The sequence below is a fragment of the Anthonomus grandis genome, chromosome 8, assembly GCF_022605725.1.
Source record: "Anthonomus grandis grandis chromosome 8, icAntGran1.3, whole genome shotgun sequence".
Taxonomy (NCBI): domain Eukaryota; kingdom Metazoa; phylum Arthropoda; class Insecta; order Coleoptera; family Curculionidae; genus Anthonomus; species Anthonomus grandis.
In genome coordinates, this window is record NC_065553.1 from 9,076,656 (window position 1) to 9,104,642 (window position 27,987).

Genomic DNA, 27,987 nt, shown 5'->3' on the forward strand with positions numbered 1-27,987 from the left:
CCGAGAGAAATTCTAATTTGCATATTCAAGCCCTGGAATTGATGTTTTATTCCGTTATTTAAGTACTCCAAACAATGACTTCTCAAGCAGCTCTAAAAAGGAGATTTATTAAAAGTTTATTTTCATCTAGAGTCAATTGGTAATGAAATTGAGAAAATCATATTATAGATTTAGTGGAGGAGTTTTGATAACTCAGTTTTTAATTGCTTGATTCGGTTAAGCTATTGGGCTACTTAATTTATTGAATAATGCAAACTAAATTGCATGAGCTATAAAAGCCGCATAAAATTTTGAAAAGTTTGATATTTTAGTATTTAAAATTTTTCCTTAAAAAACAGCACATTTTCCATATTTGCTCTTCAATATATTACTTAATACTTGGCGTGTACAAAACTTTGACGTATGTTTTTACATAAAGTACACCTATGATCAACTTTTTTAAAGACGTACTTATAGTGACTTCTAGCATGTCTAATATACATATTCAAACTAAGTATAATATACATATAGAAAAATATACACTTCATATAGATTTACAGTAATAGCTTTTTGGGAAATGCATCAATAAGCGATATAGAAGTCATAAATAGGAAAATGTTGAAAATTTGGAAAAAGAGGAGGGACAGGTTTCGGTTATACTGAAAGTACATGTCAACTTCGTTAATTAAAATAGAACATCCTATATAAAATATATTTTAAGATTCTGCTTGAACATGCGTATTATATGTCTTAAACTTATGTCAAATAATTTTTTACATATTCTGAATCTTGTAGATCAATTAAGTTATTATGTAAATAATAGGAAACACAAATTTAATAATGAAACCCCACGTATAGAGAAAAAGGTATGATCTGATATTATGAAAATTATTTTTTAAAGAAATCGTATCAATTTAATATGAAATGAAGCTGCTGAACATGATACAAATTAGTGCCGAAACGTTGACGTTATAGCAATAAAGCGTATTTTTACATTTTAGAAATTAGTCATTAGTACACCAATTATTAATTTTTATAATTAAGTTTTGTCATAACATAAAGTTATTTCTATTTTTATATTATTTTATTTTAACATAAAATTAGACAATATATAATTCTTCTTTCATGTTTCTAAAAATAAGACCCTTAAGCATCGATTTCCGTATAGGAAACTTAATACTAATAAAAATTTTTCTCATTTCAAAGCAATTATTTAAGGACATTGTTTTTTGCGCGCACCCTTATGATGTTGACGCGCTATATCTTTAGTCACTTGTATTGTAATTCTACCTTTGACACAGAAATTGCTGCTTTTTAATAAAAACAGAAAGGGCGTGTTAAAGAGTCTTGAGCAAGAGGCATGTGAAAATCACAATCATCAGGCCGTGAAATTCGATTCATTTTGACAGAAATCTGATAAAAATTGCGTTAAAAGCTATTATCTGATATCAGCAACCAAAAGAGAGAGACTTTTTTTCTCAATTACTGAAATACGGTTAGTTTTAACACTGTTATCGATTTTCTAATAACTATTTAATATTAAATAGTGATAATTTATTACAGAAATAGATTTATTGTTTATTTCATTGTCTCTAGAAATTATATTTTATTTTTAATATTTTTTCCAATTTCCATGACTACTTTTTCATTTTTTTTCAAGAAAGCGTTGAAACAAGTGTACAATTACATTATTAGAAGAAGCTGTGGTCCAAATTTCACAACTCTAACTTGCTTGGTTTTAGAGATATGAACATTTTATCTCTACAAATTGTATTTTTTTTTATTTTTTACTTCCTTAAACAATTTTTCAATTTTAATTTTTTTTAAATACAGTGGAATAGGTATCCAATAATTTTAATAAAAGAGACTGTATTCTAAATAAAACATCTCTAACTTTCAATATTCCAAAAATTTTGGTTTTAAGCATTTGTCAAAATGTTGATTTTATAACCCGATTCGAAAATTGGCTTTAGAAACTGTGGCCTGAAGAAAGATGATATGGTATGGAACCTATGATACTAAGCCCCCTCAGTTAGAGAAAAACTATAGTTGGTTATATCAGCCTTTTTTACAAGATCAGTATTAAAAAATACTATGAATAATAGTTTGAGAAAGGACAGTGTAGAAAAAAAAAACAAAAAAGTTTATCATTTTAGTAGTATTTTCACTTACACGCGAGGGAATACTTTAGTTATTCTTTTGATCCTGTACAAATGGCAAGAACTTTCTAGAATCCAATAAATTAATATTAGTCATTATTATTGGTGAAATTGTGATAACATTGGCTTCGACAGTTACTAAGTTCTTTCAAGAGTAAGATATTGCGGTTGTAGAGTGGCCAGCCAACTCTTGATGACCTTGATCCTGATGAATACCTGTAAGATCATTAAATTAAGAATACAGAATGACCAACTCTACAAAATTTTTATATTAATAATTTTTTTGTTACTATTCTGTTAATTTTCAAAATAAATAATTATTTAAAAGTACTTCATTTTGACTGGTTTAATTTAATTATTATTGAAGTAAGATTGATTGGATTTAAACGACAGGTAAGTATAATTTTCCACACCTGACACATTAGTGAATTTGTCAAACGCAACATACAAGCAATATGCAATCGGTGAAATATACTCGTAACGGTATTAATCGAGTAAAATAATTTGCAAATGCATACGACGTTCTGAAGACCGCACATATTAAAGTTTCACCATAGAATTTAAATTGTCAGAATTGCTTTAGTACGTGCGCAAAATGTAATATTTTAGAAGTTCAAAATAATAATTTCCCTCCGAGAAGGTAAAATTTAGTTAAATGGTCCGCGGGCTTATAAAATATTATATCGGTTAAATTTAAATGGCTATTCTGGAATTTTTGGCGTAAAAGAGAAAAATGATACGAGATTGTTTCGCTGAAATTACATGGTTTATATATTATAGTTTTTGACTTTTTAAATTATGGTACAATATAATTAACTTTCGAAAGATTAAAAAAATGCATTAAATAACATATTTTGTGTCCTTGATTCGTAAATAAAATATTTTTAACTTTGTAGAATTGTACAATAAATTGTAAATAAATTAATTAATAAATAAATACGATAATTGTGAATAAATTGTATCAAATCGGACCTAAAATAAAACTGGTTTTGTTTCAGAAGAAACAATGTTTCAGCTTTTATTTAGACCATATTCAGGTCTACAAATAAAACATTAATTTATTATAAATAAATTAAATAAGAAACAAAACTTTTAAACTTTATATAAAATGTTTCTATGTCACAGGATTATGTCCTTGTTTCTCTAGGCGTAGTACTTGTTTACTAATATATAGAAAATCCAGCTAGCACAAATTTTTTTTAAGCAAAATAATTTTTCTTCTTTGCTTGTTAATGAAAATCTTACCAATTTTAATAAAAATACACATACTCTTTCTTCTTTTTCCATAGAACATGATCTAGTAAAATTACTTATACAAACATTTTTACTAATAAGAATGGTAATATTTCATTCGCATAATCCTATCTATATAATTTCCTTTTTAATAGATATATACAAAACTAGGAATAAAATATAAGAATATTGAATAATTTTCTATTAAATAATTTATTGATTTGGTTCATCAAAATTTAGTTATTAATATTTATACATATAATAATAATAATTAAAAGTAATGACAATGCAATAACATTCAAATATGTATTTAATAAAGCGCAACCTAACAATATCACTGAATAATAAACTTTGAATTTACAATTATGTAAAATAAGCCATTATTTTTAAATATTTAAAATAATAATAGTTATTTCTATTTATAAATAATAAATATTATTGCACCATAATCATTTAAATTATGCATAACCTAAAATTGAAATAAACTATAATTACACACATAATTTATTAAAGTTGATTTTTTATAGAGTATAAATATATAGCTTTAATATAATTTAGGAATACTCATCTTCTCTTTCAGACTTTGGAGTATTCTAACCTTTTTTTGTTATAGTATAATGGTCCCAAAACTAATCTCGTAATAGAAAATACATGGAATTCTTACCATACTTTCTATCTTATATTTTTTGTATATTTTTCTTTTCATAAACATATTCTGAAATATTTCTTTACCTAAAATAAAGAATGAGTAAAGGCTCTAGTATGATCCTGGACTGAAATCTATTTTTATTATAACAGCTACCTTGTTTAATTTTTATTCATTTATTTCTCCTAATTATAAAGGAAATCCTAAAAATTAATAAGCAATTTACTTGTTGAGATTAAAATTACCATATTTTTGATATTTAATAATATTCTGGCTTGCTTCGTGCTGTTGCATACTGAATTTACAAACGTAGCATAAAAATGTAATAATTGTTGCCAGAATTTCATCAATTTATTACATTATTACCAGAAAAATATAAGACCATCTACACCTATCTATTTTATTCCATTATATATACTACATATTCTTATTTAGTAATTATAGATTTATTAATATTTAATATAAAGGACTTCTTTATTCTTTATATAATCAAGTTTCCTTATATTAAAAATCAGTCATCTTAGTTTATTTAAATAAACAATTATTTTATTACATAAAAATAGTAAAGGCAAACAAAATATAGGCAATCAAAATATTTTTTTAAACACCAATTTGTAAAATAACCTTTTTATTTAATAAATTCTCTTTATATATATATATCATAAGCATTAATTTTGAGACATCAAAATCAGTTATTTATAATTTGTCCTGATGAAAAAATAACTTTTATAAATACTGTTGTACCAAGCACTTACATTATGCGTTATTTAAGACGTAATTATAAGCTAATTATAATTATTGACAACTGTAGAGGCATCTTCTTAAGTATTTTGGTTTAGCATAATTTAAGTAAAAAATCCTGTTTATTTAGTCAAAATTTTATATAAGGCCTTAATTGAACATATCTTATAAATCAATTAATTTTTTTCCTAGTAGATATTTCAGAATGACCGTCATGACACATGTTATAATATTATATGCGCAAATGCCAGGGAAATAAATCAAAAAACAAGTTGTTAGGAAAAGATGAGGCATGAAAATGCAACAAAAAAAAACATTATTCAGTTGTGAAGTTTTTGGCTAGAGTAATCGACTCTTTTTAAGTGTTAACCAGGTTTTCTTTTATACATAATAATCAAACGTATTATTATTGTTATAGAATAAAGGGAGCTATTACTAATGCGATTGAAAAACTGCACAACATTAGTATAAATATTGTCTAACCCCGTTTAAAAGTTCGATAATCCCACAAAAAATTAAACCATCACGGTCTCGTGTTGTTTCATCTTCTTGCTTTTAATTTAAACATTTACACTTGCTGCGTGTACTCTGTTGATCGGAAAAAATCAAATTAGTTTGTTTTTATTGCCAATCCCTTTTTTTGTCATTTTGCATTCTCCCTGCTTTATAGTGGAAACTTCGACGAACTGTGCAAATGTTATTTTAAGCGAATACGTTTTAATCGTTTAGTTTTCGTGCATTTCGTCAAACAATTAAATTATAGTAAGCAGTGTAGAAAATAGTGTTAAAATTATTTATTTACTGCAGAAGAATTGAATAAAAAAACTGTGTCTTGTATATAATTTTTGCTTGGATCCTATTGGAGTAAACATATTATTCTGTGACCCGATTTAAAAGATCAATAATCTAACAAAAAAATAATCAGCTTCTGGCTTTGTGTAATTTTTTGTGCTTGTAGTTTAACCATTTACATACGTAAGCTTTGCTTATAGTAAAAAGCTGAATTAATTAATAACTTTTTATTTCCGACTGCTTTTTTATCATTATGTATACTTTTTGCTTTATTGTGAAAATATTGGTTTACTGTGCAAGTATTGTTTTAAGCAGAAGTTATAATCAATAACTAAGCAATAATAAAACAATATTTAAAATGTATTAGATAATTTCTACAGATAAATTTATCCGAATGATAGTAACTAAAGTAAAGCGTATCCAGTATATAATTAGATAAATAGATAAATATTAATTTACAATAGTTATTTAGTACGGTTTATTTTCTTTCCATAATCAAAAATTAAACATAACTACACATAAGTAATAAAAATAAACTACTAAATGGCTAATTATGTCTTAACAGAAAACCAGATAGAGCTTTAAGGTTTTGGAGGATATAACCTTTAGACAAAACTTGCTCTAAAAAACCCAAACTAAAAATGGTTCCTATTAAAAGCAACTATTCTTCTTTCTGTTTTCTTTACCTGTAAGATAACTCAAACGACCTTTCTTTTTCAGTTTACTATCCACACTATTTGTTCATTTTCGACTACATACATCCACTGTCCGCCTCTTAAAAGTGGTTTATTTACAAAGATTTGATTAAAACAAAATGGCCTTGCTTAATTTGGTGAAGCAAGAGAATGAAGCAACTTTAGAGCTTCTAGAAAATAGCTTGCTACAAAATAAAATACTTAAAGCGTAAATTCTTTAGGGGGGCTTTGAACATTAACGAGGTTTAGCTTGGCGGCTTTTAGAGTGTCATGGAATTTTACTGCACAAAACAGGATGTATAGCTTTTTTCTGCAATGTAAGTTTAAAGTGTTTTTTTAAGATCATTAAAATACATTTTATCATTTTGGTTTCGAATTTTTAATTTAATGGCTCCTTCGTTAATGAAACAAATATGCATAACTTAAATGGATATGGTACTTATGATTATAAAAAAGAACTTCGCTGTGTATTACTTGTATTTAGTTAAGGCGGTTAAAGTTTTCAGAAAAAAAGCTTTATATTATTTGTATAGTTCCTTTATCCTCAATAATTTAAGGACTATATTATACAGGGTGTTATAGAATAAGATGCTGATCCTTAAAGAAGTAAATCCTTAGATAATATTAAGAAGAAAATTTTAAATAAAGCTATGTCCTAAATTCCTTAACTTTTGCAAAGCTTGTTCAATCATATTTACAAAATCGATGCATGGGAGTACTATCGCTACTGACAAAGAGCTGTATGAAAAAAAAGGTTTTACGAGGATTTAACTTTAGGTCATAGTTTAATATTATATACACTCATGAGCTTTATTACATTATAATTAAATACACAATACTTTAAACCGCTGGCACATCAACAATATTTAATGAGGAAAATCATTAAAATGATCTTGTCTTATGTACAGGGATTATGAGTCCAACAGCCTAAGTTAATTGGAATTTAAAAAAGCATACAAGGACAGAAAATTGGAAGAAATTCTTTTTAACCAAAAAAGACTGTTATATCTAAACTAAGTTTCGAAGCGATCATGTTTATTTTTAATAACAAGAATCTAGTTGAGGAAGCTTTAAAGGAAAGTGTAAAGAAAACCTTATTTCAGGGTATTATAATTTTAGTTACATTTTAAAATGTGATTGATCGATCCGTAAGTTGCTATAAAATTTGTCAATAGATTTTCATTAAATTTTCACACAAACACAAACAAAACTTGACAAAATCAATTTCAGTTACTTAATATTTAGGATATTCTATTCCATAATTTTTTTTAAATCTATGATTAAATTTTTAGAAACAATATTAAGTTTAAAATTTTATAAGATTAACAAAAATTAATATTTTTATTAATTTTAAAATAAATTTGTATGGAGTTTTTAAAAATAAAATAAATTTTTATTAGTATAAAAATAATTCAAATAAGACATCAAAATAACAATTTAAAAAAAATATAAAAAAAACAGAAAAAGATTGAAGGACTTTTTTAATGTGAAAATCCTATTTAACTTTTCAGCCTACAGATCAAATACTTCGTAACTTTGTTACTTTCAATTTCATGATTGGCATGGTTTTTTAAATTTTTTGTTTGCTTATATCATTTTTTGTTAAAATGGTGTTTTTAAAATTTCATAACGATAAAACATATATATAAATAAAAATAATAATCAGTAAATAATAATGACTTATTTTGCTTCTCTTATTTGAAATTGCTGTAAGATGTCACACGTATCTAAGAAAAGCCTATATCTGGAATACCTTGCTAATCAAGACTGATAAAGAATAAACATTTTTAAAGTACTAATAAGTGCATTTTATCTGGTAACTTATTTTATTCAACTAAGGATTATCCTTATATGTTCTAATAATTTATTATTAATTTTCTTTTGTTTCTTGTTTTTTTTCTTACTTCTTGCTACTTACTTGCCACAAATAGGATGCAGTAAAAAACGTTAGTTTTTAGGCAGATAGTCAAATAAAGTTTAAAAAACTATGTACAAAAAAAACGTTCTTTAATCTGAAATTAATATATAATTCGAAATCTTTATTAAACCTAAATATTAAAAAGATAATATGTAGTTCCCTTGTCCTATCAGTCTTTGACTACGCGGATGTTGTTTATGATCGTTTCTTTACAGGAACTCTCTAGCTTAACCTATCCAGAAAATACAAAATGGTTGTCTTAGGTTTATTTATAGGCGTTTACTAACAATTTTGAAGACACCAATTTTTGTTGGAAGAAATTAAAAAATAGTAACCTAAAAAAAACCTAACCTATACATATACTATAAAAATATTACCCTATTTAGTTTCTCTCTACTTCAACAGCAATATCGTAATTTATTAGTAATTAGTAGAAACATGATAAAACGAGCAGATTTTAGTAAAGATATGTGGTGGTGTATTTTATTTAACATAGCAAACACCACACGCTGCTTTATAAGACTGAATTATACAGAGATAAAAGAGATCAAATCAGAATGTTTGATTTGATGTGCCTCGTTCTAGCTTGGCTCTCATGTTCCACTTTTCATACAGATCGATTTATATTTTTTTTATGCTTTTGTATACGAAGGTAGCAAAAGAGGAAAAGATTTTTTCTAGTGATTAAAATGGTGAAACCAGAAAAAATTATACATCGCGTTTTCGATAAAATATGAAAAATGTACTTTTGCTAAATAGAATCCCTTACATGTTTTCATAAAAATCAAGAGAAAATAATTTTCTTAATAAAAAAGTTTATTTACTCTTATAGCCTAAACTTAAAAATCACAAAGTTATAGCGATGTCAATAATTCTGCCAAATTTAGATGAGTTGGCTTTAAACTTTTTGAGATCAAAACAAATAAATTATTGTTTAAATAATAAAATGATAGTAGCCATAGATTTAATAAAATAAATAAATACTGACAGTTACACGTTAGAAAAGTTTGTGATTTTTGTAAAAGGTAAATAAGTGAAATGACTTTCATGCATATTGAAAATTGTGATATGTTACAAGGTTACCTTCCTTGTATGCTAAAAAAAAAGTGACAAAGCACTTAAAGAGTACCGTCAGCGACTCCAAACTTGTAACTTCCCAAACTCTACAGAAAATTAAGAAATAACGAGAACGTTTTTAAAAGGACTATAAAAAGGAATTAATTTGTAGTAAGCGAGGATGTTGAATATTCTATTTTGGCATATTTTAAAGCCCATATTGAAAACTAGAGATTTAGCAAGAGCTTACTCTCAAAATCATTTAATATAAACGATTGGTGCGGCTTAAGAGGAAGCCAAATTATAGGACCTCTCCATCAATTAAATTATAACGATTATTGGATTGCGACATGTGGCCCGATTTATTGGCCACCTAGATCACCAGACCTAATTTTTGAGACTACATAAAAAATTAAGTGAACAAAAAAAATAGATGAAAGATGAAGATGAATCTAAAAACCTACAAGACGCGTGATTAACTGTGCTCAGAAATGTATTGACGAAGATGGCGATGTTTGTGCTCATTTATTCTAAACTAAGTAGGTTTACTTGATGTTATTTTTATATTTCAAAGCAACTTGCATAAATTTGGTAAAATGATTAATATTGATATAACTTTGTTACTTTTAGGTTTAGGCTATTAGTGTAAATAAAATTTTTTATTAAAAAAAATATTTTTTTTTTGATTTATGTAAAAATATACATAGAATTTCATCTAAATAAAGTAAAATCTTGTGTGAATATCTTGTAATTAAAGAAAAAAATTTATATTTTCTCGAAAATGCAATGTCCAATTTTTTGTCTGTTTTCACCACTTTAATCAGCAAAAAAAATTTACTAATTTGCTAGTTTACCCAGCCCTGCATCTTAAATATTAACAAAGATACCAATAGTATCAACTTAATCAGAGGCACCCTGTATATGTAACTATATTTTTTCTAGGGATATTTTGTTTTTGAAATTTCAGATTATTGCGGTTACTTAATATAAATAATTTACTTTAATGAATCAATACCACATTAAATTTTCAATTTCTCATTCAAATCTTAAATCAAAAAAGTGCTTTATATTCTCTATTATTTTGTTTTATTCTGTGGCCGATTTGGCAGGTTCATCAGGTTAATTGAAAAACATTACCGAGCCTTATAAAAATCATTTTCTTCTCTAGCTTATGCCCATTAATCATTAGAATCCCAGACAGCACACATCCTCCACTTGAACTCAAACAAAGTCGAAATGTCCATGGATTTATAATGGACAACCTATGAATAGTGATTACGAACAATCCAATGTAACTTCAAAATAACTTTGTACTATGGAATTCCATTGACTTTCCACAAGATATAGATAGTTAGATATTAGAGTTATTTATCTCATATAGACTTTAGAGCGTTTATGATTATATTTTATTGTCGATGTCGCATCTGAATTATTGTCCAACTGTGCCAGTATAAATAGCTAGAATTCTGTATTAATTAGTTTGTATATGCATATTCTTTTCACATATCCGGAATTTTATGGTAGAATCGAAATAATAGAATCTTTTTATTAGACTCTTTAAGTAAGTACAATATATTTCTTCGTATATGTACTTGTTTTTTATCACCAAAGTGATTTTAATAATAAAAATGCCAATATAAAAGCAATCACTTTTTATGCTTATACCGGCAAAGCATTCACGGATACTACATATTTCTGAATCAAAGCACTTATAATGTACATATATTATACAAAATCCATATTGTAAATGCTTGGAAACATAATGTAATTTTCTTTTTTGTAGGTAAAGACTTGAAAACCTCATAGAATAATATATTAACAATTTAGTTCATATATTATTGTATTTAGTAACTAAAACAAAAGTTAAACTGAAGAATTGAAGCAAGGACTATCAAAAAAATATATTGCAGCTTACCAAAGTTTTTTATATCAGTGAAGATTTAGAAGATCCAGCAAATTTCAATAAACCAGTAAATATAAGGAATATTGTTGGGTAAACTTTTCTATAAAAAGATGTTTATAGTCTGATTATTTTTTTCAGTTCGAAACTTAGGAACAAGCAAAATTTAGCCTAAAGCTTTATGCCTTTTGTACAAGAGTTGCAAAATTAATTAGCTTAAATAAATAAACTTTAAAGTAAAGCTGGTTGGAGCAAAACAATTATGGAGTTCACAAGTTTTGTGGAAGTCACTTTTCTAAATTTAAGTTGTTGATTATTAGAGCTTCTAAAAACTTCAAACTTATGGATAAGAAGAGCTGCTGGGAGAAAAACATTTATTTACATAACAAATTTTTAGGTACAGATCCTTTTATTAAATATCTTGTAATTTAAGCTTTACTTAAAAAAAATTAAAATTTTAAAACATAATTTAATTAAAGAAACCTTTATTCATGTTACAAGTGGTATTTTGTAATTATTTTCTGTTCACATTTCGTTAATTATGTATGAATAAATATCAAGTATATATTATAACTAAAGATAATAGATCTTGTATTCTCAGATATTTATTAAAGTTACAAAAATCATGTTTGTCATATCTTCTTTTGTATTAAACAGTTAAAGCAATAATTGCAATGTTAAAATAAATACTTTATTAACGCCTGAATAATGTATTTTATTTCAAAAAAGTCTTTAAGATTTTACTGTTGAGAATAAGATGTCTTTAAGAGTTTTTAAAAGTATATCTGTGCTATGTGAGGTACCTCCTTTCATTTTTTGTCTTATAATTATTTGAATATTCAAAATAAATTTGCCGAATATTCTGCATTATGTAAATAAAACAAAGTTTGCCTTATCCAATGGATGATTTCATCCAGAAGGTCGTTCGACCTTCTATTTTATATATCCCTTTGCATTGACAAATTATTCGTCCGGTGGAAACTTTATTTAGTGATTCTATGGCCGACTATTTTGTGACATTTGTATCATCCTATGGGACATCCATTAGATTTTTTAAGAAATTAATGAATCTCTATTGGATCTTTATACTTTTAAAAAAAGTGACATATTTGTGCTACCTGGGATGTGCTAGTCTGGTGGTTCCTATTTTTTACTTCCGTACTTGTACTTTAAGATGAATATTTTTTTAATTGATGAATTATTTTTTTACAATATTTTAATAGTTGAATTTTTTTGTTAAAATAATATTAAAAGAGCAACTCTCAAATTACTGTAACGAAACCTTGATAATTATTTAAAATCAGTCTGGTTTTCGTGAGTGTTACTTATGAGTCTGTTGTCGTTAATATATGTGATAATTTTCTCAGAGCCATTAATAATAATAAATATGTTTTAGCAATATTCTTAGATTTTAAGTGAGCATTCGAAACGATAGACAGAGAAATTCTGCTATATAAATTAAACCAATTGGGAATTAGAGGTGATGGGTTGAACTGGTTTGAATCTTATTTGCGTAATAGAGTCCAACGTGTGAAGTATGGGAATAATCTTAGCATTATCTCAAGTTCTTAATGTTGTATTTGGTGTTTCCCAGGGAACAGTTTTGGGTCGATTATCATTATTATTATATATAAATGATATGGTAAAAGTTTTACAAAAGTGAGTTAAAACTGTGTTATTTGCAGATGACATAATGATTTATATTATAGGGAACAACATTGATCAGATAGTAACTAATATAAATAGTGATTTAGCCAACATTTTCAGCTAACTTTGTATAAACAAATTTTGTTTCAATACAAGTAAATCTAAATTTTGCCTTTTTACAAAAAAATCGAAAAATAATCAAATAAATATTGACAATGTGAACATCAGTGTCGGTGGGGAGAGTATTTTTTATGAAACAGAAATAAAGTATTTGAGTACAATTTTGGATTAAGTTTTATCGCACATGGAGATTACGTTTTGAGAAAATTTTCCAAGAAAGTTGGGTTTACTAATAGAGTTAAAAAAAACTTATCGATGCATACAAAGCTCCTGCTATATAATGCCATTGCTGTTCCCCATTTGCAGTTTTGCTCCACATTATTGTTCAACCTACCTAAATACAAGGTGAAACAGTTTGAGGTAATTCAAAACAGAGCAATGACTAATCCCAAAATGCAATCGATACACTCCTATTATTGTTATGTCAAGTGTGCTAGGTGTGATGTCTGTCAGGCAAAGGATTGTGTTTAGTGTGTATGTATTTATTTTTAAATTAAAATAACTTCTACTACCCACATATATCTGTGATAAAATAAGAGTGTTCGGAGACGTCCACCATCACTGCACCAGAAATAATATAGACTTTGTCCTTTTGATTGAATTTAATAAGTTGTCAACTTAAATCAAAATCTGTGATAATTTAAACCAGTTTAGGAGGCTATTGAGAAAATTTATCAGTGTGTGAATGTCTCACTTTATTTTTATACATGTTAACATTTTATTCTTAGTTTTAGTTGTTTCATTTTATTTATACATTTTTAAACAGTAATTCTAACTCATACTTGTTTTATTTTGATAATTTATTTAAGACTCATATTTATTTATACTTTTTCTATAAGTTTTATTGGTACATACTTTCGTTTTACCTTTATTGATGTAATTGTAGTTTGTATGTATATTTATTTTATTTTTGTTTTAATTTTTTTTTGGCTATTTTATTTTAGGCTTAAATTTTATTTATAAATTTTCTGTATGTGAGACTTTTAGTGTTTTTATATATGTATGCCATTTTGTACAAGTACACATTTTTTTTTCAATTTATTTGCATTTTTTTTCTTTTATTGATTTAAATTTTTAAGTTATTTTTTTTAAGTATGTATTATACTATCTATATTATGTATTACCTATTTAGCTCAAACTAAATAAATGCATTATTATTATTATTATTATTAAAGATGAATTGAAGAAAATTAAATGAAAATTTCATTAAAAAATTGCATATCTAGTTGAATACCCATATTTAATAAATCTGAAATAAAATTAAAAGAATATTTTAAAATATACCTTATAAGGTAAATTGAGTAAAAAGAAATTTTAATATTAAAATTATAAAAAAAAGAACACCTTTGACTTAACACAAAGAGCTAAAATCTTAATCCAGTTATTTGGAAACTGACCAACCACTTCAACATCCCTTCACAAAACTTTCAAATGGGCATTACGCGCGAACCTCCCGTTCCGTTTCCGCAATTCGTTTGACGGCGTCCGGCGTAAAATGCGTCGCGACGCCAGCGAGTTGACTGACTGGGGGCTTTTGCAAAAGGACCGTCGTCGGCGGCGTCTACCGACGGCGGCGCCGGCATCCAGGCCATCCCGACGTACCGCCGGGATAGACGCCTCACACATTTTTCAGAGACAGATGTGTGACGAGGGCACTGGGCCACTGATTGATATGTTCACCCTGATACGTACTTGTTTTTGCACGTACGGGTTTTTTTTTTTTTGGTTTGATATGGGTATGGTATGGACACTATTAAAAGGTATAAGAAAACTGTGTTTTTTAAGAGTTGATTTAGTATGAATCCTCATATTCATAGATTTTAATAATAATCTTAGGAGCTGATAACATATTGGATCTTCCTTTTGAAATTTTCTTTGATGCTCGGATTATTGTCGGGTAAAGGACAAACAGTAAGGAGATAGAAAGAAGAAGAGTAAGGACAAAGTAAAGTATACCTAAGCGAAAGTATTTAGTATATTTTTAAAATAAATTATCATTTGTTATATTTTGAATTCACTTCCTATGCTTAGTATTTATAATATATCATCCGGCATGATAGCAGTTGGTGGAAAGTAATATCTTTAATAAAAGGCGAAAGATTTATTTGCTTTGAAGAGGGTCCAGGATGAACAACATAGATACCATAGAACAAATACTAATAGAAAGATATCCATTTTCTCCAAGACACCAAACAAAAAACCGAACAAAGGTAAAAACTCTAAGTCACAGTCTCATTAAATATACATTGCTTTAATTTTAAAACAAACCACCCTTAATAACTTCTTAAAAAAAAACTTTAATCTAAATCTACGAGGCGGCGTTTAATTTTATATTTGACTAAGCTCTGTCAATCACTTTCCTCCAACACACCTTTAGCTAACCTTACTTTGATATGTATATCAAATGCGAACCTCCATTGTGTGACACATCATTGTAAGCAGCTTTAAAATGTCCATTTAACACAAAAAAATTAAATCGGTTGACGTACAAGCGAATAGTGAGCTAAATTGTCTGGTAATAATGAATATTTTATCAACGTCATACTTTGGTATATCAAATGGTTTTACGATAGTAGTGTGATACATCACTTTAAAGGTCATACAATCTACCACCCAACGGTTTATAAAAACTGTTATAAAGTATGATGAAAAAATGTTAAAAGTTTATAGACTTCTATAAACTTTTAACATGTTAAAAGTTATAGACTTCTATAAACTTTTAACATGGGTGTAGGAGTGTGCTCCGTTATTCGCGGGACAATAATAAAGGCTGTTTTAAAATTTCTCACGATAAGTGTCTGTTTGCCAATACCTCTAGATTCGCGGGTAATTCGATCCTTTAAATCATTAATATTTTCAGATAGAGTTTTAGAAACCTTGCTTTTTAAATACCCCCAAAAAAAAAAATCTAGAGGTGTTAAGTCTGGCGACCGTGCGGGCCTTTCAACTGCACCACGCCTGCCAATCCACATTCCTGGAAACCATTCATTAGGTATATGGAACAGTTTATTCATGTTTATTACCATACATTTTTACTGGTAAGTCGCTTCAACTTTCATCACTTTTTTGAAAAGTAAGCTAAAAAATTATTAGCCTTTTAAAATAATGTATGACACTATGAGACAACCATTTGATCTACCAAAGTTTAAGTTAGTAAAATATCTTTTATGACGACACATTTTTGCTTATTATTCGCTTAGACGTCAACCGATTTTGTTTTTTTTTTGTTAGATAGAAGATTGTATGCATTTTAAAATCATGTATTACAAGCTGACCATTGGGGTACCATTTGAAATACAAAAATTTAAGGTAGATAAAATATCCACTATCCCAAGACATTTTTGGTCACTATTCGCTGGAACGTCGGTTTCTGTTTAACGCTAATTTAAACGCTATACGTGTTTCGCTCCTATTTACTTTACGTACTTTGGCCTACCTTTACCTACACCTACACGGATTACATCAAAACTAATAACAAATCAAAAGCTAGGTTAGGTCAACAATATCCACCGTACATAAAAATGAACATATATAAAATAAAAACGTAACAAGTGACATAAGATTCACAGACGCGCGTTTAACACGTAGAACACCAAGTCATACAACAAAAGCAGGAAAATAATCTTAACCAAAGTATATATATTTCAACTGAAATATATAGACTTTTGAATTGTTGAAATATAAATATAATGTTGAAATATATAGACTTTATCCTAACTATCTAACTATATCAATAAGAGTATACGAGTTTAATATTTTCACAATAAAAATTAAATAAAAAGGACTTAAAAATTAAATCAGAGAGGTTGTTATAAATGAGGTGAGGTCCATATGTGAAAAACGTCGTTAACACACACAAAGACGGGACTTTCTCTAACAAGTCCAGTGTATTGCCTTTTAAGCATTCATGTAAAAGAGCAACACCGTGGGTTAAAGAAAAACAATGTAAAGAAGCTAATAAATCATTGGCAAACGTTGACTTGATTTCGATCAGTGAATATCCCTATACTTGTCCATGATATTCTTTGATTCTGGTAAAAATTGTAGTGAAAATTAAGTGATCTATAATGCACTCCTAATTTTGAAAAGAAATCAGCATTATCTATTACCCTAGTTGCCTTTTAAATTGTTCGTTGTTTTGAAAGCAGTTGTGAGATTTATAGACTTAAAAAACTTTTCAAGCTAAAAAGAAATATTTTTAGAAAAGTTTATGTATTTTTCTTATTAAGATGAATTAAGCTATAGGTAAGTTTCTATTTATTATAAAATGTAAAGGTGATTAATTATATTAAGTGGAAAACCATTATTAAAAGACGACATTATATGTTCAATTATGGTTAGTTATTACAGCAAGAAAAGCTTCTATCCTGGAAAGGAGAAAATTAAAAAAGCCATAAAAAAAGGAATTATAAAAGGAAAATTTGTAGGAATTTGGAAAGTTCGAGGAGTATTGGATGACTTTGCCTATAGTGGTGATAGATCTTAAATTTAAGTTTGTTGATATTATATGAAATAATCACATAAAGAAAAGAAAACCTCTCATCTTTTTCTTGTTTATAGAATATCATTCACATATCTCCTATATACCGTGAGAAAAGCAGCAAACCTACTATTGACAATCTTTTTTACCGAATCCTTCATTTCAATCTCACTCAAGAGAAGAGAGGCAAGACTTTATTGCTAGTCCACTAACTTATCTAAAAAAGCTGTTGTTAAAAACAAAAAAATGCTAATCATTCAGACTTTGTAGCGTTGTGACTTTCTACTTTATCAATTATCGAATACTTGGAAAGAAAAATTATTTGTTTTATAGGGATTAGTTAAAAACCTTTCTTATTCCCGGCCCTGTTAATTCCCTTTAAGGGTCTTATGAAAGGCGATTCATGCAGTCAGACTACCGAAAATGATGGAGCTGCTTAGACCGGAATGTATAAATAATAAGCCATTGTTGTCGAAGTTGGTTTAATATGGAAATTTTAGTTACTAAGTTTAGTGCTCTTGGTTGCTCAACATTTCTATTTGGGCTATATGAACGCTCAAAATAAGGGTATATCTAAAAGTGTATAAAGTTAAAAATAACATAAAAAATATTTCTATTATAATAAGGTATGTAAGATAAATTATCTGTGGTTAATATTGTAGTTTTGATCCGGATTAAATAGATTAATTTAGACAACGTAGATGGCACAATTCATTTCACGATCGCCTGATAATACGTCTTCACATAAGGATCTCCCCCTTAAGATTTATTGTTATAAATCGTGAGTATTAGGCATTGTAATGCTTTGGTAAATGGGCTACTTAAGTGGATTCAATATATTCGGCGTTGTAGACTTAATAGATAAGGTTTAGTTTCAGTGGCATGCATTGTCTTAGATAATATACCTTCTCTAAGGAGACCTGACAGTATTACCCACTATTAATTAGGTTCATCGATTAAGATTTTATTTATGAAATATTTTTAGATATTTAAAATTTGAAATGTATTCAAGGTTTGCTTATTTTAACAAAATATAACTTATGTTACGAATAGTTCTGTAAACAAACTGCAATTTCAATTTAACCTATTTCAGCATCCATTTTATTTACATAGTCTACTCAAATATTTCGTTTGATACGTGCCCGTTTTATTAGATTCAACATTCTTGTTTAGAGTCAGAATCCGTTCTTTGAATAAAACGAATACGATTTCAGTTCTTTTGTGCATTAGATACCGGATATTTTATTTGATAAGATATATACTAACTGTCATATTACTATGAGCGGACATATTTTTATTTAACTGAGTTTATTATGGAGAGAAAATAGGAAGAAAATAAAGAAGGCTTCAAGATTCATATATCTGAAGCGTTTTAAAATTTCACCTGCAATAGACCTTATTTAATTAGTAAATTTCACGAAAAGTAGTCATTGTTTACTAAATTCATGCTCGATGTATTAAAATTTAAAAAAATTTAATTAACTGTTCTTCAAGCTTTATCTATATTTATATTGATGTTTGAAGCTACATCTAATAAATTATTTTTATTAGATTCCGATTTTTGAATTAGCCTTCTTAAGACTTAAATTATCTTAATTTTTTCTTTTGTGATTTTTTCTACAGAATTTACGGGTTAAACAAAAAATCTTTAATATTGATTATTTGAGTCAACTTTATTATGATATAGTTTATATCATACTTACAATTATAATTGATGTAAATCTGCGACATGCTAGTGATTCACCCTTAAACCTTATTAAGGGAAGGATACGCAGCTTCAATTTTTAAGAATTTCTGCTACACTCTTTCAATGTTATTTATATTGGATACAAAATTAGAGATGCATCCTAAGGTTTGATCTTAATTAGGAATTTGATTACAATGACTAATAGTAATCAAGTAATTGATCCATTAATATAACATTGAAGTCTCAAATAGAACTTAAAACTTTGCATTTGGTTCACACCTGGCTCATTTAATATGCACCAGTTTTGTATAGTAGTGAAACTCAAGTCGAAATACACTTCCAAATAATTATTTTTATCTGACAAAGCAATATAAATATTAAGTATAATCAAATTCCAAACTATAAATATACAGTTTATAAACTTTTAAAATTTTCATAAAATAAAATAAAACTAAAATACTTACTTACAGCAAAACAACTTGCAATCTTCTTTGATCAACAATATATTCTTTTAACTAAATAATAATAGCATTTGAAATATCTGTTTTTAAGATTACTTTTTACTATAAGTTTTCCTAAGATAAAGATTTATTGTTTCATTTTTATTTTAATGATAACAAAAGTCTGTTTGAGCATTATAGACTTCTTTTACCTTAATGAAAATCTCCATTGTATATTAAAGCTTGTTAAACTATTGATCTAAAAGAGAAAAAGTACAGTACCCGAGGCAGAAACCCGTGAATTTTCCCAAACTACCTAATTATGCTCAGAGCGTTTGAGTTCTTTTTATATTGACAATCAGTTAATTAACCAAACTATTAAATATATTAAGAATAAAAACAAAATATTTTAATTGGACTCAAAAATATCATTAAAGAATAGCTATTCAACTCGGTCAAAAATAAGTTAAATCAAATCCTTAGAATTTTAGAATAAAGTGTCACATTGCTTGTCAAAAACCTTTAATATATCCGAATATCCCTCTATACATTTGTATATAGCAGGGATATATAGTAAAACATCAGTCAATAAAACTATAATTACAAGTCGAAGTCCAGGTTCTCCATTCTTAGAAGGACACAAAATTAATATTTAATAAGAACAAAAACAGAAAAAAATAAATATATCTTTACTGAGTTCTAGAACTGTCAAACCTCTTAGAAATGTATCTTCAATTTGTGGGTTAAAGAAATAGTTAAAAATGCAAAAAAAAATCTGCTTATTTAATTATAATTTCATTTTAACAGTAGATTTTGTTGGCAAATCCTATTAACTCGAATGGAATTATTATATTTTATATTATATAATTTTAGATATACGATTTTTGATTTTTGAATCGTATTAATATTCTAAGCAATTTTTTTTGAGTTAATTCCATTTAATTCGTGCATATTCTAAAATTCCCTTTATTCAGACAAAGCACATAGTTACATTAAGTTGATTTACTGATTAATCGAAAGTCTTACAGACATAATTTCTTCTAAAGGACTATTTAATTATACAAGCCTATAATTTTTTAGGTATTTAGATAAAAAAAAGTGGTAAATGTCCTTAAATTATTTCGTCGTATCTTAAAAATTTAAACGTCTTAGTATTACTAATTATTTATATTTTATCAATAGCATTTATGAACGATTTTTACTAACTATTCTTTGTTCTTACTAAGGAAATCTGAAAAAACAATCGTTCAAAAATTATTCCTAAATATGCTAAAAGATATGCAGAGAAGATTATACATTATAAAATTAAATATCCAGTATTTAATGCACATAAAATTTTTTTACCATAGTCAAATGTCAATTAATTAACAGCATATATGTAGTATAAGTAAGGTGGAAGAAAAATCATATTTAAACTTTTTTTTAACCTTACTTTGCTTTAGTGATAGTATTCAATAAAAACCTATTATTATTAATATATACACTAGATATACCCTTAAATAAAAAAAATAATATTTTTAAAGTCGATTATTATTGTTATATATTATACATAAAAAATTGTATGTAACATTTTGCTGCTTTTAATCTTATTAAAAACTTAACGAGTAGCCTATATAACACCAATACAATCTTAAATTACTTAAGATGGCTTTACGCTCACCACTTTAGGCACTTAATTATCTTTCAAAACATTTTATAAAGGCGATTTATGGAGGAAAATATTCGAGACACTCAGGTCCCTTATATTGAAGCAGCTGAATGTATAAATAATCAGTCCTGGTCGCAATTTATAAATAATTCCACCCAATGAGTAGCTAAGCCTGAAAATCCTTAATTTCGTGCTTTAGGCTTGGCATAAAAATTAATGCCGAGCTTATGTAACTTTTTATAATACATAACTCTTATCTTATAATACATAACTTATAAATTTAATTACCGTTGCATAAACATATTGGATAATTTACAAGTTTGATAAATTTCAACTAGAAAAAAAATTAAACTTCGTAAGTGCTGGCTGTAACATATGATCACGAAATTTATTAATTATTAATTGTGATACAAATGAACGTATAATAGAATTTTCAAAAAGCCGGTTTGCTTGGAGACTTAATGATAAAAGGATGGGTTAGTCTGAGGGTATTAGCTTTTGATATAAGCATAATTTTGGATTGTTATTTTCGTTAGCTTAGGACTAATTCAAAATGGCAATGCAAATTTAAAAAATAGCTAATTGTGAATTTTATAGAAAGTGGTATTACATTTTTTGATATCTGAACTTTTTACTATTAATATTGTCGTAGTCATAAAAACTCTGAAATAATACATACAATTTTCAGCTGAAAATAATGACTTATTTTGGTCAATGCCTCAAACATAATAAATTGACCGTAGTTTGTAAGTAGTTAATTTGTCATTCTTAAAAGCAAATCTGATATTCACCAAATACCTCAACAGAACCTGGGTTCATCTTTATAATTGCTGCCAATTACCAGTTATATGCAGAATATACCAAGAAGGTAACATAAGCCATTTCACACTTGATAGTCATACTTAGAATTAAGAGACTTTCATTATTCAATGATTAATCGACTCACCTGAAGGAAGAGTAATCGTAATTTTCCAAAATTGTCCAAAGATATAATTATTATGAATTTTTCAGTAAACCTACTCATTAGCATGAACTATAATTATAAGAAACACTCGGAAAACTCGTGAACGGATGCTAAACCATATGTAATTTCTTTGGAGGGCCTAAAAAATTGTCTATGTTCCGAGATATGAAGGGAAGGTTGGATAATTATATTGTCGCACATGCTTGGAAAATAACGATTTATCTATATTCAAGTATTATTTAGTCAAATAATAATTAAATTTATGTGCCCTTATCCATAATATAATTACTGAGTAAATGTTTAAACTGAAAGGCAGTATTTTCAATTTAGCAATTTTTTGTTAATACAGGTACATATAATATAATTACTGAGTAAATGTTTAAACTGAAAGGCAGTATTTTCAATTTAGCAATTATTTTTTGTTAATACAGGTACATTTACATTAATATTTTGATGTAGAAGATTCGTCGTCTTAATCGGTGTATAGAATGTGTAGTAGATATTCCTCAGGACTTACATGCCACTACTTTTTCTTAAAATAATAATTGTATGCAAGGGCCTCATTCAACTTACGTGCCCTTCCTTCAATTTAATATGATATTATATTACTGTTTTTACCCTAAGTAACCTCCGAGCTTGAGATACAGCGTATTGCTATTTCCCTCTTTCTAAATTTAGTAGTATTTTAATTTTAGAAGTATTTCTCCTAAATATCTTGGATTATAATAAGAATAAAGAAATACCTTTATTGTAGGGTTAGGTATTAATTAACTAACCAAATTATTTTATGTTTTTTTTCTTTTCAAATGATCTGTAGCTATGATACCGAAAAACTTCTTACTTTAATCTTCTTATCAGTATCAATAAGCGGCTAGAATTAAATTCATTCATATCTCAGAGTCTCAGTGATGATTATTAACTCTAACTATAATATACTACTTATTACAAACAGAACGCCCACATAATAGGCCTATTGTACGAACCCAGTCTAGTAATATAACGAAAATTAACATAAACTTATCGTATAAATAATGATGCTTTGTTGATGCTTGTTCTCATGAAACTTTCCATATAGAGGGTGACCCATCGAAAAGGTTGCATCCCTATTCATTATTTTCCTGATGTTTTGGGAAAAAACGCTTAGACACGTCATCAAACTCCATATAATATAGGGTGATATAATATAGATTAAATTTTAGATTTTTAAATAGAAGTTTAAATTTATTTCTACATTCTTCAAGTTTTTAGTAACTTTTGTATAATAATGCTTATACCCATATTCAATCCTGGTGAAGCTATTTGATTTAATAAAAATATTCTAGAAATGTGATAATAAGGGTTTATATCCTAAAAATAATAATCAATATTTTCCCCATAGTAACATAACTTTACTTTAAATGAAACAACTTAACGTTTAATAAAAAATTGGAAACAATTTAAAGTTTACACGTACGTTAAAGAAAAATTTGATTTGCCATAAAGTGACAATATCGTAATAAGTGCTAAAAGTGGTATATATTGCCTCCATGTGTCTTCGCACTAAAAAATTGTTATTCAAATATCCCCAAAGAAAGTCATCTAAAAGACTTAAGTCTTTTAGATGACTTAATCCACTGATTCGATAAATGGGTCGTCTATCACCTATCATGCTAGAGCTATATAGTGCTGATGCATCATCTCGTTGATTATAAATGTAGTTTTCATTATAATTAACGTCTCTTTACTTTCTATTCTTTCGCTAAATCGTGGCTTTTGTTATATTTTCTAACATGTTTATATTCCAGAAATAACGATAAGCATAAGATCCTACAAGATGTTTTCCGAAAATGGCTGCCCACACGTTTGTTTTTTAGATAATGCGAGTGTGCCTCTTGAAACAAATGCGGATTCGAGTCATTCCAAAACCGGCAATTATGTCTGTTTACAGCACCATCTAAATAGAATGTAGACTAATCTGAGAAATAAATATTATATAACAGATTTACGTGGTTAATTATCGTTAGGATATTACTTCGCAAAACTGCAACATTCACACAAAAAGCTCATGAACACATTTTGTCTAGAACAGGCGAAATTTATTGTCTTACAAAATTCTTTGTACTGTTGAGCTTGTAAATCTTGAAGAAATAGCCAGTATACAAGTGCTTTGGGTGTTGTCAAGTGACACGTATTCCAAAACTATTATGGTTCCAGCTTAATTTCTAACTGGTTGATTTTCCTCCAGGCCAATATTAGATACAGATCCAGTTTCTTCAAGTTTTCTTACCAACTTAGCAATATACTTATCGCTATTATTTTTTTCTAAAGTGTTACAGTTCTTTTTCTAATTTCTAAAGTTATTTTCGGATCACCTGATATTTTACGTTTATAGAAAAAAACGTCCCCCTAAAAATCAAATTTGACGCGTCCGAGCGTTTTTTCTGAAAATATACCATGGTGTCACAAATAGGAGTGTAACCATTCTGTTGTACCACCCTGTATATAATAACTACCACTTAGTAACATCTTGACAAAAAAAAGAATATAAGTAGGTGTAAAAACGATCTGCTGGGACCTCTAAAAAATTAACTCAATTCGTACGAATATATGGCTGCCGCCGCAGCCATTAAATGATGTGTCGCAGCTGTTTCATGACTGTTCTCGGGACGAAGTTTTTTTTATTGCCTTCGTTCATCCATTTTGTCAATTTGACCCCAGAGACGTCAGTCCTAACAAACCAACGGGCTGTTTTAAAAAGCCGTTTCTTCTTTTAGAAACAAACTAATCGTCAGAAATACTTTTTTTAGAGACTTAATTACCTACTTTACTTCGCTTAATACCTTTGTGGTTTTGGTAGTAACCCCAAATAAATTAAAATACTCACGTTATAATCACATGAAATAATTATATATACATATGATTAATATATAACAAAGACAAAAGTCAACACTAATTAAATTATAAGTTTACCTTAGAATATAAAAAATATCGTAAATATATTTAAAAAGAAAGCTATGATTTTATCGATTTTCCTGCTTGGCGATTAGATCTTGCATATTTAAATTCTCTACTATCTTTTAAGTTTGGACTATAACTTATGGGAAATTATGTACCCTGTAGATTTGGCAATACAACAAATGAGGAACGATCAAGCCAAAACAACTTTTAACAAATGATCCATGAGTTTATCATGGATTCCTACATCATTTCACCAGATCAATGCAATGGTGTACTCAGATTTAAGCAAAACCCGCTAAATCCCTTTTAAAATCGACCTCAAAATTAAGAAAATAAAGCAAAACTAGATAAATCCACAAAATTAAATTGGGATTTATGTTTTTCTTTTTGTAGTATTAAGAAAATAAAGAATAAACGTGTAACCATAATAATAATTAGGTTTTTAATTTACTTCTTTATGAAGGAATGTAATTTAAAAGAAATATATTTTTCAACTCTTTTTTGATTTACTATTAATTGCTTAAACAATTTCATTAATGGTCTGAGGTTTGCCGCTTTTATTTAAAAAAATGCTTAACATTTTTTCAAAGAATGTTTGAAGACATATGAATATTTGCTTCGTTTTTTATTTGTAATCATTGCTATAAGCCTGATAAGCCTTGAAAACACTCAAAATTGATTGCTTAAACATAAAATCAAGAGAACAGTTGCAAAATCTATATCAGGTACATCCAAATCGAGACTTCAATTTTCCGTTATAAAGCAGATTTAAATTTGCGTTTGTTCTACATATTGAATTAAAATTTTATTTTTATAAGATTATTTATTCATGTGCCTTAGTTATTTTTGTAATAGTCGTAAACGTTCTAAAAAAAGTTTTCAATTATTAATAAAATAACAAGAGAATTAAGTCCCAATTTGCTACAAAAATAATCTACAAATGTAATGAGACGCAAGATTTACACTTAACCATGCAAGGCCCTCGAAACCAAATTTCTCAATTAAGTTAGGACCGCAAAGTCTGGATAACCATGTTCCGACATTATAATCTATTTATACGGTGCGCCGGACGGCCCGTTTTCGGAATCTTAATTTTGGTCAGCCTTCGGTTTTCTGTCCAGTTATAAAATATTTCATAATTCCTTTTTAATATTTACCCTTAAAGTTGTACACTTATTAATAAAGTTTTTTAGTTTATTTACGGAACCCTTAGTGTTTAGAGAAGATCCATGGACTTCCTAGAACAACGCATCCACTTAACTATTCTCAGATGAGTCAAGAATTGCAATATTAAATATATGATGCAATACTCGTTAATTACATACAAGAAGTGTCATGGTTTGGGGAAGAATAAGCATTAGTGCTGGCCTCCATATCTGTCAATGATACGTAGTATTTTAAAACATTTTTCCTTATTACTATGTAGAATAACCCAAATTAAACATAGAGATAATGAAAACGTGCGACATATTGTTGAATCGCTTGGCGTATATGGGAATCAATGAAACATTAACGATCTTTATAAAACATAACGCTTCGTCTATAAATTTCTGATGCATGTTAATACATAGGTATTTAAAGACCTATTAAAAATTTGCCAGGCTGCTGTAGTACGCATAATAAAGCCGTTGACTATTCAAGTATCTTACGACTACTACAAGTAGAAACTTTTTGTATTTTAAGTTAATACTAATTAAAATGTTACTTACAAAAAATACAGGTAATAATGGTGTGCCTATAAATTATTATGAGCATTAACGGGTCCACATTTACTGGGTAGAACGTGATCTATGATTTGGTGGTTTGTTACTCGCTTAGTTATGTCCTCATTAATTCGATTTATTACTTAAATTACAAAATTATCGCAATTTAAGTAAAACGAAAATGTTTATTTAATATATTTATAAACTTGTATCCAATTATCATAACTTTGTAAGATACTTGCAAAGTAGGTAAATTATAATATAAGGAACATAAGGCAATATTGTTTTGGTAATTTATTAATTACTAAGTACGTAGATCGAAATATTCTTTAGGACTATAATTCATTTTGTAATTAATTTAAGCACACAGTAAATATTTAACTATTCTTGCATATATTTTCTGTTAATTTATTCGCGTTTATTCTAATGTCTTAGCTGTTTTATTCATTGAATATATTTCAACTAAATTGTACATTATGATGAATTGGAAGCAAGCAGTTTTGTAGTTTGCAATCGTTTGCTAAACGTTTTACTTAAACCAGCTTTTTATTTTTTCGATAAAAATTATACTCAGCTATCGGAATATAAAGTTTTATTAATTATAATTCCGAAGAAGTTTCTATTTTAGTCAGAACACTCGTGCAATGCCGCTTTTAGGTGGTTAAATATTGCCTTTAGGAGCAATTGTAATAATTTGTTACAAAAGACCCAAGTTTATTAACTATACTATTATTTACACAAAAAACGTCTACGGGATCACAATGGGCTGCATGTGTACTTGCTTTATCTTCAAGGTAGGTGCAAAAGCTCCCTAAGCATGACATAATAATAATCACTACTTATAGGTTCCTAAAAATGCGTACCTATAATTTTTATTTTGAGATATACATAACGATTTGTATATTCTCTTATGATATGTAAAATATCATAAAATACGCCGATTTATTAGTTGTAACCTATTTATGATTTTACTATCTATTTTATTCTATCCATTTAGGTATTTAAATAAAATAAAATAAAAATAATTATAATACAGAAAATTGTCATCCAATTTTTTAATTTTAAATTTATTATTAAGAATATATTTAATATATTTAATTTGTATTTTATGCGCTTGATGAGTGGAAAATTTTGTGTGATTCTACAAAAACATTGGAGATAGATAAGACTACATCGTATACTATTTTTTTTGTCTATGTATAAACTTAAATAGCTATTGAAGAATTAACTATTTTTTTTACA

The 27,987-nt window shown here is 27.4% G+C and overlaps 2 protein-coding genes across 4 annotated transcripts in view; one reads left to right on the top strand and one right to left on the bottom strand.

Moving 5' to 3' along the window:
* Positions 1-14,370, bottom strand: part of LOC126740012 (glutamate receptor ionotropic, kainate 2) — a 246,078-nt gene extending 231,708 nt beyond the window's left edge. For all 3 annotated transcript variants that reach the window (XR_007661767.1, XM_050445867.1, XM_050445866.1), the window contains exon 1: positions 14,231-14,370. The gene's annotated coding sequence lies outside the window, so the exon portion shown is untranslated. The remainder of the gene's footprint in view (positions 1-14,230) is intronic.
* LOC126740013 (glutamate receptor ionotropic, kainate 2-like) overlaps positions 1-27,987 on the top strand; it is a 147,337-nt gene that overhangs the window by 36,314 nt on the left and 83,036 nt on the right. The gene's annotated exons all lie outside the window — the stretch shown is intronic.